Source organism: Oncorhynchus tshawytscha, linkage group LG09 (assembly GCF_018296145.1).
Source record: "Oncorhynchus tshawytscha isolate Ot180627B linkage group LG09, Otsh_v2.0, whole genome shotgun sequence".
Lineage (NCBI taxonomy): Eukaryota > Metazoa > Chordata > Actinopteri > Salmoniformes > Salmonidae > Oncorhynchus > Oncorhynchus tshawytscha.
Window position 1 is genome coordinate 85073553 of NC_056437.1, and position 15924 is coordinate 85089476.

The following is a 15924-nucleotide window of genomic DNA, read 5'->3' on the forward strand; positions in this document are numbered from 1 at the left end:
TCGTCAGCCAGCTGGCTTATAATAATTTCTTGACCAGCTATGGAAATACCTTGTACAGGACTATTATTTAAAGAATTTGCAAGAAGTTGGGTGAAAACAGGTATGGAGAGATAGGACAACCTTGCCTAATTCCTCTCTTTAACTCAAATCTAGGTGAGGCGCCATATTTCAATTTGATAGAGCTGTTACCATTTGCATAGAGAGTCTTAATAGCCTTACAGAAAAAATCCCCAAAGCCAAGTCTCTCAAGGGAGTGGAAGAGAAACTGATGCTCTACTGTGTCAAATGCTTTATAAAAATCAAAAAATAATATGAAGCTATCATCAGTTATTAGGTCTGAGTAGTCAAGTACGTCTAATACTAGTCTGACATTGTTAGAAATATGTCTGTTCCTCATGAAGCCAGACTGTGTTTCATCAATGATTGCATCCAGGACTTCTTTCATTCTTTTTGCAAGTAGTACGGCTAATATCTTATAGTCATTATTAAGAAGACAAATTGGACGCCAGTTATCGATGAGCAGCACTTATTTTTTAGGCTTAGGTATCAGGGTTATTAACCCCTGGCTCATTGTAGGAGGGAGAACATTGTTTTTAATACTCTCTAAAAATACTTCAAATAGGAAGGGAGCTACTTGTTCAGAAAATAATTTGTAAAATTCTGATGTAATTCCATCAACACCTGGTGATTTATTGTTCTTTAGATGTTTGATAGACTCTATGATCTTTTCAACTTTGATGGGTTCATCACACTGTTTAGATTCTATATCACTGATAGAGTGAACATTATTCAGTGAGTTAAAAAAAAACATCTGTGGATTCCTGACAGTATGTTGAGCTATACAATTTTCTGTAAAAATTGCTACAGTATTTAGTGATTCATTTTTGGTCATCTGTAATAACACCTTCAATGTTTAACTTATGGATAGTGTTATTTTGTGAAATTTCTCAAGTCTAAAGAAATAGGATGAATTCTGTTCTCCCTCAATCCATTTTTTCCTAGATCTAATAAAGGCTCCTTCTGCTTTTAATTTATATATATTATCCAGTAAATTTTGTAACTCAATTAGTTCCATCTTCTCCTCCCCAAAAGGTCGGCTGGGGACCTCTGAGAAAGGGAAGTTATCTTAATGATCACCTTTTCCTCCTCAGCTCTTCTGGTCTTAGCAAGATTACTACCAAGATTACTACCCTCACATTTAAAGAGCTCCCAGTTCTTGCAATAAGATTTTTCTTCACAAGCCCTTTCCCAAAAGTGTGAGAGCAGATATTTAACCTCAAATTTAACTATATCATTATTTAATAATGAGCTATTTAGCTTCCAGTAGGATGCTCTACCAAGGTTAGTATCAGGGGTAAATATTTTGATATCAATGTAAATAGCCCTATGGTCTGTGAGGGGAGTAGTACAAATATTTGTAGTAACACACTCACCATCAATACATTTGGATATAAGCCAAAAATCTATTCTGGATTGTCTGGAACCTGTTTTGTTACTCCAAGTGAATGATCTTTTGGCCGGAAACCGCTCTCTCCATATATCAGTAAGATCAAACTTTTCCATAAAAAGTATTAAACCCAAATTCTGATTGGTTGGCCTACCTGGGGGCCATCTATCAGTTGAATTATCTATTGTAATGTTAAAGTCCCCTCCTATCAAAAATAACAAATTGGGAAATTTAGATAACCAATGAAGTATATGTTTCTCTATAGATTCAAGCAACTCATCACTCATATTTGGTGTTGTACCCGTAGAAGTTTACAATAATGAGTGTAATGTCATTGTAACTGATCATTCTCATGTTTGGTGTTGTACCCGTAGAATTTACATTAATGAGCGTAATGTCATTGTAACTGATCATTCTCATATTTGGTGTTGTACCCGTAGAAGTTTACAATAATGAGTGTAATGTCATTGTAACTGATCATTCTCATGTTTGGTGTTGTACCCGTAGAAGTTTACAATAATGAGTGTAATGTCATTGTAACTGATCATTCTCATGTTTGGTGTTGTACCCGTAGAATTTACAGTAATGAGCGTAATGTCATTGTAACTGATCATTCTCATGTTTGGTGTTGTACCCGTAGAAGTGTACAGTAATGAGTGTAATGTCATTGTAACTGATCACAAGACAAATAAAGTGACCAAAGGGGTCAGTCACATTCCGAGTGTAGAATATTACCACCAAAGTTATTTTTCATTGTAGTGAAAGCTTTGTACGAACATCCTGATCGCGCGTACTTACATGTTGTTTTGCGACACAGAATGTAAGCTCGCAAGATCAGGATGGTTCGTATGAGGCTAACCTTCTGCTACTCACTTAAGATTATCTATCTAGTATAAGGGATTCCATTCCAAGCATGGAGGAGTTATTCTATTTGATAGGCTTGTAGGGAAACTAACAACGTTGCACTATCTTTCTAATAGTAATATATCATATTCTTGATCTTCAGATGCTCAGCCTTTGTCAGGAAAAAAACTGAGTTGGGTGAGTAAAAGTCTCACATTCAATGGTGTTCCCTTTCAAATTGTGGGCACGAAGATGTATGAATGCCACCAGGGGGAAAGACAGACTAACAACATAAAAAATGCTTCTGAAATGAACAGAAAGGCAGGAAGTTCAAAGACAGATCACTGTAATTTATACCATACAGTATACTGTACCAATTTACAACAATTTCCTTTTAATAATGTTGAAGTGCTAAAGAACAATGTAAATGTTCCTCAATCAAATTGAAGATGGGACTTAAACGGGTGTCCCAACTTTGTGGTCATTCCCATGGCACTTATCGCAAAAGTATGTGAGTGGGGTTAGGGTGGTGAGTTTTCCCTTACACTGTAAAGTGCTTTGGGTGTCTAGAAAAGTGCCCTGTAAGTCCAATCAATTATTATTATTAAATGTTTTGCCATCTTCCATAGCTTTAAGGCCATGCCTTTGTACAGAGATGGAAACTGGTACAAAATACCTGGGAGGAGGAAAGTCTGCGGGTTGTTCCACCAATTGAGTACCTTTTGTGTAGTGTAACTCTTATTTGACCTAATTTTAACATTCAGTCATGAAGAGTTCAACATAATAAAAACATGTTCTCATTTCAAGATGTTAAATAACTTACTATAGTAAGTACCTAAGTGCCAAATAAAGTAGTAGGGTTTATCCTAAATCAGAAAAAAATCTGCCAATTTCAAAAATAGACATTTCTGTGAACATTTCTGTGAAACTGTGTACGTTTTACTTGTGGATTAGTTGTGGATTTTGAAAATAAAACTCTAAAATCAATGTGTGTCAATTTGTTTGTCTACATGCCATTTTAAAAACAATGCTTGTAGTAAACCTATTTTGGGTCAAGAAAAGTATGTGTAATGGCAAACATAATGTTAAGCTTGCAAGCTGAGTTTGTATAAGACATCCGATTACCACTTTGCATTTAAAAACGGTCGGTTTTATTATAGCTAATAATTAACCAAATCATTGATGGATCACTAGATAAAAGAAAACATAGAAACCTTCGGTGTGAAAACTCCCCAAATGCAGACTGAAAAGTAACTGAATTTGTCGATAGACCCTTTTACCAATAAAGTCACTGAAGGGTTCTGAAAATTCGCAAAAATATAGTGACAAAGTCCCTAAATTGGCAAGACTGGATGCCACCAGATGGAAGTATCACACTCTCACCACACATATAATCAATCCAGAGATATGATATAATGACAATGGGATTCGTTGCTCATGCTTATTCCTTTTTGGATTTGTGGAATCATCTTATTTGAATAATAATTTTGAATATTTTATGAGGAGTGTTGATGTCAACCGTGTGTATTCAATGGAGAGTGAGATGCTTAGACCATCTTGAAGTTCAACAGGGACTCCAATATAACATGTTTTTTTTAATCAAAGTTGACAGGATTTTACTTGCATCACTACACTTGTAACAACCTAATCATTACAAAACTATTAGACCAGATAAGTCTCACTTATCAAAATAGCAATTCATGTTTATCTTGACTATATTTGACACTCATTGCCCCCCATACAAAAACTCCCTGCCTGCTTAATAATTAAGGATCTGCTTAACGTGGACAGATTTCACTCACTTTTCATTCAAGTCAGTTAGGACATCTACTTTGTGCATGACACAAGCAATTTTTCCAACAATTGTTTACAGATTATTTCACTGTATCACAATTCCAGTGGGTCAGAAGTTTACACACTAAGTTGACTGTTCCTTTAAACAGCTTGGAAAATTCCAGAAAAATGATGTCATGGCATTAGAAGCATCTAATAGGCTAATTGACATCATTTGAGTCAATTGGAGGTGTACCTGTGGATGTATTTCAAGGCCTACCTTCAAACTCAGTGCCTTTTTGCTTGACGTCATGGGAAAATCAAAAGAAATCAGCCAAGACCTCAGAAAAACCATTGTAGACCTCCACAAGTCTGGCTCATCCTTGGGAGCAATTTCCAGACGCCTGAAGGTACCACGTTCATCTGTACAAACAATAGTACGCAATAATAAACACCATGGGACCACGCATCCATCATGCCGCTCAGGAAGGAGATGCGTTCTGTCTCCTAGAGATGAATGTACTTTGGTGCAAATCAATCCCAGAACAGCAAAGGACCTTGTGAAGATGCTGGAGGAAACCAGTACAAAAATATGCACAGTAAAACGAGTCCTATATCGACGTAACCTGAAAGGCCGCTCAGTAAGGAAGAAGACACTGCTCCAAAACTGCCATAAAAGATCCAGACTACAGTTTGCAACTGCACATGGGGACAAAGATCATGCTTTTTGGAGTAATGTCCTCTGGTATGATGAAACAAAAATAGAACTGTTTGACCATAATGACCATCATTATGTTTGGAGGAAAAAGGCTTGCAAGCCAAAGAACACCATCCCAACCGTGAAGCACGGTGGTGGCAGCATCATGTTGTGGGGGTGCTTTGCTGCAGGAGGGACTGGTGCACATCACAAAATAGATGGCATCATGAGGTAGGAAAATTGTGGATATATTGAAACAGCATCTCAAGACATCAGTCAGGAAGTTAAAGCTTGGTTGCAAATGGGTCTTCCAGATGGACAATGACCCCAAGCTTACTGCCAAAGTTGTGGCAAAATGGCTTAAGGACAACAAAGTCAAGGTATTGGAGTGGCCATCACAAAGCCCTGACCTCAATCCTATGGAAAATTTGTGAGCAGAACTGAAAAAGCGTGTGTGAGCAAGAAGGCCTACAAACCTGACTCAGTTACACCAGCTCTGTCAGGAGGAATGGGCCAAAATTCACCCAACTTATTGTGGGAAGCTTGTGGAAGGCTACCCGACACTTTGACCCAACAATTTAAAGGCAATGCTACCAAATACTAATTGAGTGTACAGTATGTAAACTTCTGACCCACTGGGAATGTGATTAAATAAATAAAAGCTGAAATAATTCTCTACTATTATTCTGACATTTCACATTCTTAAAATAAAGTGGTGATCCTAACTGACCTAAGACATAATTTTTACTTGGATTAAATGTCAGGAATTGTGAAAAACTGAGTTTAAATGTATTTGGCTAAGGTGTATGTAAACTTCTGACTTCAAGTGTATGTGTTAACAGATTTGGTGGCATTTGAGCTATTGAATTCGGCACAACCTAAAATTGTCACTTTGGAGTCTGGACTATAGGTCACTGAAGAGATTATGGCTTTCAAATCATCTCAACCACAGACTACCTCTTCCAATGCTTACCCAAGCAGGGATGTTCCACTCAGGGCCTGTTCGTTCTGACAGAGCAAGTCTTAGCTTAAAGCCATTCTCTCATGCGCAACGAAGGTGAAAAACTCCCCTTTTCCTGGCTGAAAAAGTGTGCTGAGGCAGCTGTCAAAATCTTTACTGTTGAATCGTCTTGTTGGAAAATGTAACCCATATGTCCTTTACTTGTATCAATCACACCATTCCCAACTGTTTCAAATGTTCAAACACATTCAACAGTTCAACAAAGTAACTACACATCAATCAACATTACATTTTTATTGCAAACATATGCTTTACGTCAAAGAGCTGCACGATCATATTACATAAGCACTCACTCTATAGCGTGAGGACATCCGGACAGGATGTCCATAAAAGGGCATTAACACGTGACTGTCACGCCCTGACCATAGAGAACCATTGTTTCTCTATGGTATAGTAGGTCAGGGCGTGACTAGGGGGTGATTTAGTATATGTATGTCTAAGTTGTATTCTAGTTTTCATATTTCTAGGTTAGTGTGCTTGATATGGTTCCCAATTAGAGGCAACTGGTTATCGTTGTCTCTAATTGGGGATCATATATAAGACGCATTTTTTCCACCTGTGTTATGGGATATTGTTTTGAGTGCACATAGCACCTCTGTAGTCACAGTTCGTTGTTTATTGTTTGTTTTTGTCTTTGTTAAGTTTCACTTTAATCATTCAATTATGTTGGTCCGATATTTATTCGGACTACCGTGAAAGAATATCCCATCAAACCAGGACCAAGCAGCGTGTTCACCAGGTGAAGGATTTCTGGACATCGGAAGGACATAATGGAGGACAGCGATGACGACAGGGTTCGTGGCTACAGAAAGCCCAAGGACAACCCCAAGTTTGTTTGTTTTTTTTTTTTGGGGGGCACATGGAGCTGGCGACTGAGCAGAGGGAAGAGCCAAAGACTGTCAGGGAGGCAAGGGCGAAGTTGGGAGAGTGTGAGATGAGAGAGATGTTGTGCAAGTGTGTTCTGCTCAACATTCGACCAGAGGATCCGGTTAGCAGTCTGGTGCAACCTGTGCCGGTTCCACGCTTCTGGCCTCAAGTGCACCTCTCCAGTCCGGTACATCATGTGTCTCTTCCTCACACTCTCCCTGAAGTGCGTTTCCCCAGTCCGGTACGTCCTGTGCCTGCTCCTCGCACTCTCCCTCAAGTGCGCCTTCCCAGTCAGGTACGTCCTGTGCCTAGTCCTCACACTCTCCCTGAAGTGCCGTGTCCCCAGTCCGGTGCGTCCTGACATGTGACCCCTGGTGAGACAAAACCGTGACTCGTCAGTGATGAACACTAGCCAGTCCTGTCTGGTCCAGCGACGGTGGGTTTGTGCACATAGGCAATGTTGTTGCCGGTGAGGACCTGCCTTACAACATGCCTACAAGCCCTCAGTCCAGCCTCTCTCAGCCTATTGTGGACAGTCTGAGCCCTGATGGAGGGATTGTGCGTTCCTGGTGTAACTCAGGCAGTTGTTGCCATCCTGTACCTGTCCCGCAGGTGTGATGTTCGGATGTACCGGTCCTGTGCAGGTGTTGTTACATGTGGTCTGCCACTGAGAGGACGATCAGCTGTCCGTCCTGTAGCGTTGTCTTAGGAGTCTCACAGTACTGACATTGCAATTTATTGCCCTGGCCACATCTACAGTCCTCATGCCTCCTTGCAGCATGCCTAAGGCACGTTCACACAGATGAGCAGGGACCCTGGGCATCTTTCTTTTGGTGTTTTTCAGAGTCAGTAGAAAGGCCTATTTAGTGTCCTAAGTTTTCAGAACTGTGACCTTAATTATCTACTGTCTGTAAGCTTTGAGTGTCTTAACGACCGTTCCATGTTATTTAATTGTTTATGGCTCATTGAACAAGCATGGGAAACTGTGTTTAAACCCTTTACAATGAAGATCTGTGAAGTAATTTGGATTTTTACGAATTATCTTTGAAAGACAGGGTCCTGAAAAAGGGACGTTTACATCAATATTTTCAGTGCCACGTTGGTTAATAGAATGTTTAAATAATGGCATCTTGATGAAAATGTCTCAATATTCATTGAATGTTCTTCTTCCCTGGTGAATATTTCAGAAATTATAAAATGAGCTTGGCGCACACATTATGCAGCGCAATAAGAGAAAATGTAACTACTGGAAATACTGTATATAGGTTTCACACAGAGAATGATAGAGGCCTCTAGTGGCCAAAAGGCCATTTTAGCATGGGCAGCACCATTTTAATGTAGTCAACTGGATGGGACTTCCAACTTCATTGCCTGAGCCCTCCTGGTGACTGTGTTCGAGTCATGTCCAACCGGGTCATCAGGAGGGATCAGCCAATAGTGAAGAAAATTGACTACTTCAAAATGGAGATTGCCTCAATGATGCTGCTCATATACGCTACGATGGCACATATAAAAGATGAAACTTCTATCTATCTCTATGGTTTGATAAGGTGACATTTAAAGGGGCCTTAGCTCCCTTTTTAAAAAGGCATGTGTAGATTATCCATTTGTATTTCGTGATTTTGGACATTCTTTGGTCGAGTCATCCGTCCTTGTCAGTTGTAGGCCTAAGTAAGTCATTTTGTGTAGGCCTATGCTTTTTATTTCAATGCATGTTTATGATTTATCTGGCATAGTTTACATTCACGGCCAGTTGTTTTATGCACCTGATACTCACATGTATTTAACCTTTAATTAACTAGGCAAGTTAAGAACAAATTATTATTTACAATGACGGCCTAGCCCCAATGACGGCCTACCTAGCAAAAGTCAAAAGCTCTCCTGCGGGGACGGGGCCTGGGATAAAAAATAATAAAATAACATTGATATCGGCATTTGAAAATCGTCCTTGTTGTGACTTGTTAGCCTGTATTATGCATCCATTTCATGTTCATTGTATGTGCTGTTTCACAAGTAAATTAGTCAATTTAGGAAGTTGAGTAGTGGTTGACATTTTACACACCATTCCACAGACCTTTAAACCCGATATTGAGGTGATAATTAATGGCTGGTATCATTTATATTGGTTTTTGCTGTTCTCCAAATAGCATTTTAAACTGTCTAAAAATGCAGTAAATGAGATTCAACTTCCAAACAATGCCTTGGGAGAGGGGCATACCCTAGGTTTAGCTGAACGGACGCCACTGACAACATCCCAACATACACGGTGGGAGTAAACAGCTACTGACTGAGCACACCTTGTTACACTGAGCTTACCTTTGAGAAATGGCTGAAATATTTGGTCCATAAGTTTGACTCTCATGCACCAGCTCCCAATGATCTTGAGGGAAAGGATAACAGAGGAAAAAGGGATAACAGAGTTATAACACAGCATTGACAAAGACATTGGTTTAAACTGTCATGTGAAGATGATCATTAAAGGCTCACTGTTGCTGTGTGACATTGAGAGTTGTTTGAGAGCCCCCTCTAGTGGCGAGACAGGGTGTAACACAGTGCAGAGGCACACAGCCCTGATCTCATCAGATGCATCTGGTCCCAAACAAACACACACAGAGCCTAAGGGAGAGAAATAGCACATTCAATAACACTCAGATGACATACACCATCTATTAAAATGACATGATGTAATGTACACCCATCTAGAAACAACACACGTCACAACTGAGTACAGCAGTTAGTGGGGGATTACTGAAAGATGTTATACACACCACGTTTGACTCCGATAAGGAAGGGCTTGTGGTTGTTTTTCATGGCCAAATTAAGGTCTTCTGACCTACAAAATGAAAGAAGTTATATCATTGAGCATGAACATCCAAATCTGAGCACACTTCACTTTCACACCAAAATGTACATAATAAATAGAGCTGTCATGTCCTAATAAATAGAGCTGTCATCTCATACAGTGGCAGTGTAAGCAGTGCAATAGAGGACTCACAGTGGATTGTCAGTGACAAAAAGAATAAGGATCAGACTGACCAGCCAGACCAACTTACGTATAAATAAGTTCCCCTAGCCTCACTCCCAGTTTGATTGGCACTGTCCTCCTGAACTCTAAAAAAAATAATAAACAGCAGAAAAGTATGTTAAAGCCATTGATAGTTGAAAGCCATAATGACCAACAAGCCATTTCATTGTTTATTATTCACTGAATGTCAGCCATACCCAAGAATACAGGCTCTTTATGATTGGCCTCTACTGGACCGAGGACCTGTCCATCTCTCAGGTATTGGTGGAGCACAATAGCAAGCCGAGCTTCGTTGAGTGTCTCCATGACAACCGAACGCACTGCTTTGTAATTTGAAAAAAAGGTGGAGGATGGTGAAAAGGAAGAAGAGGACGAACGTCAGCCTGAGGAGATGAGAAGGGATGGAAAACAGATCAATCTCCATCGAATAACCAATAGGTTAGCTATATAGAGCTGTCATGTCCTATCTCATACAGTGGCAGTGTAAGCAGTGCAATAGAGGACTCACAGTGGATTGTCAGTGACGAGGAATAAGGATCAGACTGACCAGCAGTCCAGCCAGATTCACTAAAGTCTCCTGTAAAGAACACATGAATTACAATAAGATCCTCATCTTAAAGCAGCAGTACAAGACAGGATAGTAAAAGCCATGGGTTAGTTACAGTATCCTCAAGTAGAGAAATATGTATGGAGCACCTGGCTGCCATCTTTGGCAGAGATGTCCACCATGTTGTCTCTGCGGGCTTGGTGAAGAGTCAAAGCAGCTCTGGTGGCCCCACCTGCAACCCCGACAATAGACTGACATACACAGAGAGATATCGAACAGTGTACATTTACATTTAACAGACGCTCTTATTCAGAGTGAATTACAATCAGTGCATTCAACCAAAGTAGGTAAAACAACCACATATTAGGAACATAGCAAGTAAAAGCTTCAAAATAGCTGGTTGCTATCTGCAAAATCAATGATAGTGAGAATATGGTATTCAGATTTACTTTGAATATTCCAGCAGAGCACAGTTAGAGTGAAGCATGTTGGGAAGTTAGGAGCCAGTATTTCCATGAACATGGCGATATCATTGAGAACATCAGCAACAAGCCTAAGGAAAACAGCACAAGCATTGACATACCCAATAATTCCATAACACACAATGAACACCCAAAATTGATTCTGCAGGTAATCGCCACTGACACTCTCTGGATACCTCTGAGGCAAGAAAACACTAACAAGAGCGAGAGAGAGAGTGAGAGAGGATTGAAATGTACAGTATGGGTACCTGGAGGATAATGAGGGAGGGTCATGCTTTTTCAATTTCAGTCAAGGGGGGTTTAGTATTTTTAAATATAGTCCAGGGGAGGGTCATGTCATTTGTAATTGCATACATTTCTATATTTCTCAGTGTTTTAGAATTAGTTGCTTACTAGTGTAATGTTCGTCGTCCTCCTCTGATGAGGAGTAAGATAGATCGGACCAATTTGCAGCGTGGTAAGTGTCCATAATTTAATAATATCTCAATCAGAGACAACTATCGACACCTGCCTCTGATTGAGAACCATACTAGGCCAAACACAAAAACCAACATTGTTTTTCTGACTGCCCACCCCAACTCACGCCCTGACCATACTAAAAAAGACAAATCAAAGGAACTAAGGTCAGAACGTGACAGTACACCCCCTCCTCAACCGCCCCCGTGGCCTCTTATGAGCAGCGACCCTCGCCGCCGACCTCGGACTGGGGACCCTCGCCACGGGTCCCGAATGGACGGGAGAGTCCGGCAGCGCCGGAGTGAAGGACCCCGGAGTGAAGGACGACTCCAGCAGTGCCGGACGGACGGGAGATTCCGGCAGCGGACGACTCCGGCAGCGCCGGACAGGCGGGAGACTCCGGCAGCACCTGTAGGGAGGAGACAGAGAGACAGCCTGGTGCGTGGGGCTGCCACAGGGCCCACCAGGCTGGGGAGACTTACAGGAGGCCTGGTGCGCGAGGAGGCACCGGATGGACCGGGCTGTGGGGGAGATCTGGAGCTCTGGTGCGCAGCCTTGGCACCACTCCTCCAGGCTGGATGCCCACTTTTGCCCGGGCCCTCCCGAGTGCAGGCACAGGTTGAACCGGGCTGTGGGTAAGCACTGGAGCTCTGGTGCATACCACTTGCACCTCTCCCTTCGGCTCAATACCCACATTCGCCCGGCGCGGGCATAGAACGCACTGCACCCTCCCAGCACCCTGGAGACACAGCACACAGCGCCTGCGCAGGATACCCTGGACCGAAACGGCGTACTGAATACCAAACACGCTGGGCTGGCACAACACGCCCTGGCTGGATGCCTACTTTCGCATGGCACTTGCGGGGGGCTGGCATATAGCCCACCGGGCTATGAGCGCGTACTGGCGACACTGTGCGTTTGACAACATAATACGGTGCCTGACCAGTACTGCGCTTCTTCCGATAAGCACGAGGAGTGGGCTCAGGTCTCCAACCTGACTCTGCCCCACTCCCCGTGTGCCCCCCCCACAAACATTTTTTAGGGGCTGCCCCTCGTGCCTGTCGCGCTGCCGTGCTGCCTCCTCATATCACCGCCGCTCAGCTTTCGCTGCCTCCAGCTCCGCCTTGGGGCGGTGATATTCCCCAGCCTCTGCCTTGGGGCGGTGATATTCCCCAGCCTCTGCCTTAGGGCGGTGATGTTCCCCAGCCTCTGCCTTGGGGCGGTGATATTCCCCAGCCTCTGCCTTGGGGCGGTGATATTCCCCAGCCTCTGCCTTGGGGTGGTGATATTCCCCAGCCTCTGCCTTGGGGTGGTGATATTCCCCAGCCTCTGCCTTGGGGTGGTGATATTCCCCAGCCACTGCCTTGGGGCGGTGATATTCCCCAGCCTCTGCCTTGGGGCGGTGATATTCCCCAGCCTCTGCCTTGGGGTGGTGATATTCCCCAGCTCTGCCTTGGGGCGGCGATATTCCCCAGCCTCTGCCTTGGGGCGGTGATATTCCCCAGCCTCTGCCTTGGGGTGGTGATATTCCCCAGCCTCTGCCTTGGGGCGGCGATATTCCCCAGCCTGTGCCTTGGGGCGGCGATATTCCCCAGCCTCTGCCTTGGGGCGGCGATATTCCCCAGCCTGTGCCTTGGGGCGGCGATATTCCCCAGCCTGTGCCTTGGGGCGGCGATATTCCCCAGCCTGTGCCTTGGGGCGGCGATATTCCCCAGCCTCTGCCTTGGGGCGGCGATATTCCCCAGCCTCTGCCTTGGGGCGGCGATATTCCCCAGCCTCTGCCTTGGGGCGGCGATATTCCCCAGCCTCTGCCTTGGGGCGGTGATATTCCCCAGCCTCTGCCTTGGGGTGGTGATATTCCCCAGCTCTGCCTTGGGGCGGCGATATTCCCCAGCCTGTGCCCAGGGTCCCTTGCCGTCAAGTATCTCCTCCCATGTCCAGGAGTCCGGAGATCGCTGATGCCCGATACCACGCTGCTTGGTCCTTGGTTGGTGGGTGTTTCTGTAATGTTCGTCGTCCTCCTCTGATGAGGAGTAAGATAGATCGGACCAATTTGCAGCGTGGTAAGTGTCCATAATTTAATAAGAAAAACTGAACACTACAAAATACGAAACAAACCCGTGTGGCATAAACACCCACGAAACCCAGGTGGAAAAAGGCTACCTAAGTATGATTCTCAATCAGAGACAACTAACGACACCTGCCTCTGATTGAGAATCATACTTAGGTAGCCTCTTTCCACCTGGGTTTCGTGGGTGTTTATTTTCTGTCTTTGTGTATGTCGCCAGACAGGACTGTTTCGGTTTTCATTCGTTCACTTTATTGTTTTTGTATTTCAGTGTTCAGTTTTGATTCATTAAATATTACATCATGAACACCTACCACGCTGCGTTTTGGTCCTCCGATCCTTCTCGCTACTCCTCCTCAGAAGAGGAGGACGATATCCGTTACAACTAGGCTATATATCGATGTGTGCCCGATGCCTCCCCTCATCTCTGATTCTCCACTGGGCACGCAATATCAAGTGTGCTTATAGGCTACTTAGTGTGGTCTCAATCAAATGATCCATAGCCTATATGTGCATGCTAGGAGAAGCACAGAGCAAGTTATATTTCTAAGATAGCTGTTGGGATGGGGTAAATAAAACTAGGAAGCCTTGCACACTGCAATGGATATTCCAACCCTGAGCCCCAGCCTGCTCTGTTCTTGCTGACCAATGCCTAACCAATGGCTGTGCTGTGTAGGCCTACTGTGGCAGTTCAGGAGAGTCAAAGGCTTCTTCAGAAAAAAAATGTGATTCAGGTTAAGAAGGAGAGGGTGAATATGAGATGGAGCTATAGGAGGACAGACTCATTGTAGTGGCTGGAATGGAATAAATGGAACATATCAAACAAATGGAAACCACGTTCGACTCCGTTCCATCAATTACATTCCAGCTATTACAATGAACTCGTCCTCTTTCCACCAGCCTCCACTGGTGTGAACAAGCTTTACAACTCAGCCTGGAAAACACCCTCCATTCACCTTTTATGGTGACAAAAACACCCTCCATTCACCTTTTATGGTGACAATAACACCCTCCATTCACCTGTTATGGTGACAATAACACCCTCCATTCACCTTTTATGGTGACAATAACACCCTTTATTTGCTGTATAATTTGGAACTATTGGCATTAGGCCACGGCATGCAAATATTTAGTTTATCAATAGATTATTGGGTTTATATGCCCTGCCTTGGTATAGGCTCTGGGATTAAGTAGGCAATGATGTCGTGTTTCTATCGCACAGCAATACTGTAGCCTATACATACTGTGAAATATTTTACCTAAACTACTGCCATATTTAATGGATTAGCAGTCATTTATGCTGTAATTGGAAAATAACTATCAGTTTCTGAACGAGAAAACAATGGCACATTTTCGTGGACCTGTCAGCAGAACATTTTAATTCAACAATGTTTAACATGGACTTTTCCCCCAACCTAAATATGATGTAGAACCTGTCAATTCTGAAACATAGTAGGGCAGTCTACAAAAAAATGCAATTACAGTACTTACAGTAGGTACAGTTCTATTTCTTCTGTGTTTTTGTTTTACTTCACTTTTTAATGTATGTTTTATAGTACTACTGATATTTATTACTGCTAAAAAAGCATTTCACAGTAGGCTACTTATGCACATGAGAATACAAATTGAAACGCCATACATAGGCCTACTTCAATGTAAAAGATTAAATTCGACTGTATACCGGTATTATACCAACTCTTTTCTCTGTATATATCAATGATGTTGCTCTTGCTGCGGGCGATTCCCTGATCCACCTCTACGCAGACGACACCATTCTGTATACTTCTGGCCCTTCCTTGGACACTGTGCTATCTAACCTCCAAACGAGCTTCAATGCCATACAACACTCCTTCCATGGCCTCCAACTGCTATTAAACGCCAGTAAAACCAAATGCATGCTTTTCAACCATTCGCTGCCTGCACCCGCACGCCCGACTAGCATCACCACCCTGGATGGTTCCGACCTAGAATATGTGGACATCTATAAGTACCTAGGTGTCTGGCTAGACTGCAAACTCTCCTTCCAGACTCATATCAAACATCTCCAATCTAAAATCAAATCTAGAGTCGGCTTTCTATTTCGCAAAAAAAGCCTCCTTCACTCACGCCGCCAAACTTACCCTAGTAAAACTGACTATCCTACCGATCCTCGACTTCGGCGATGTCATCTACAAAATAGCTTCCAATACCCTACTCAGCAAACTGGATTCAATTTATCACAGTGCCATCCATTTTGTTACTAAAGCACCTTATACCACCCACCACTGCGACCTGTATGCTCTAGTCGGCTGGCCCTCGCTACATATTCATCGCCAGACCCACTGGTTCCAGGTCATCTACAAGTCCATGAAAGGTAAAGCTTATCTCAGTTCACTGGTCACGATGGCAACACCCACCCGTAGCACGCGCTCCAGCAGGTGTATCTCACTGATCATCCCTAAAGCCAACACCTCATTTTTCCGCCTTTCCTTCCAATTCTCTGCTGCCTGTGACTGGAATGAATTGCAAAAATCGTTGAAGTTGGAGACTTTTATCTCCCTCAACAACTTTAAACATCTGCTATCTGAGCAGCTAACCGATCGCTGCAGCTGTACATAGTCCATCGGTAAAAAGCCCACCCAATTTACCTACCTCATCCCCATACTGTTTTATTTATGTACTTTTCTGCTCTTTTGCACACCAGTATCTCTACCTGCAC

The 15924-nt window shown here is 43.1% G+C and overlaps 1 pseudogene; it reads right to left on the minus strand.

The window, feature by feature from the left end:
• Positions 1 to 6050: 6050 nt before the first annotated feature.
• Positions 6051 to 10975, minus strand: LOC112259259 (annotated as a pseudogene).
• Between the last annotated feature and the right edge of the window lie 4949 nt (positions 10976 to 15924).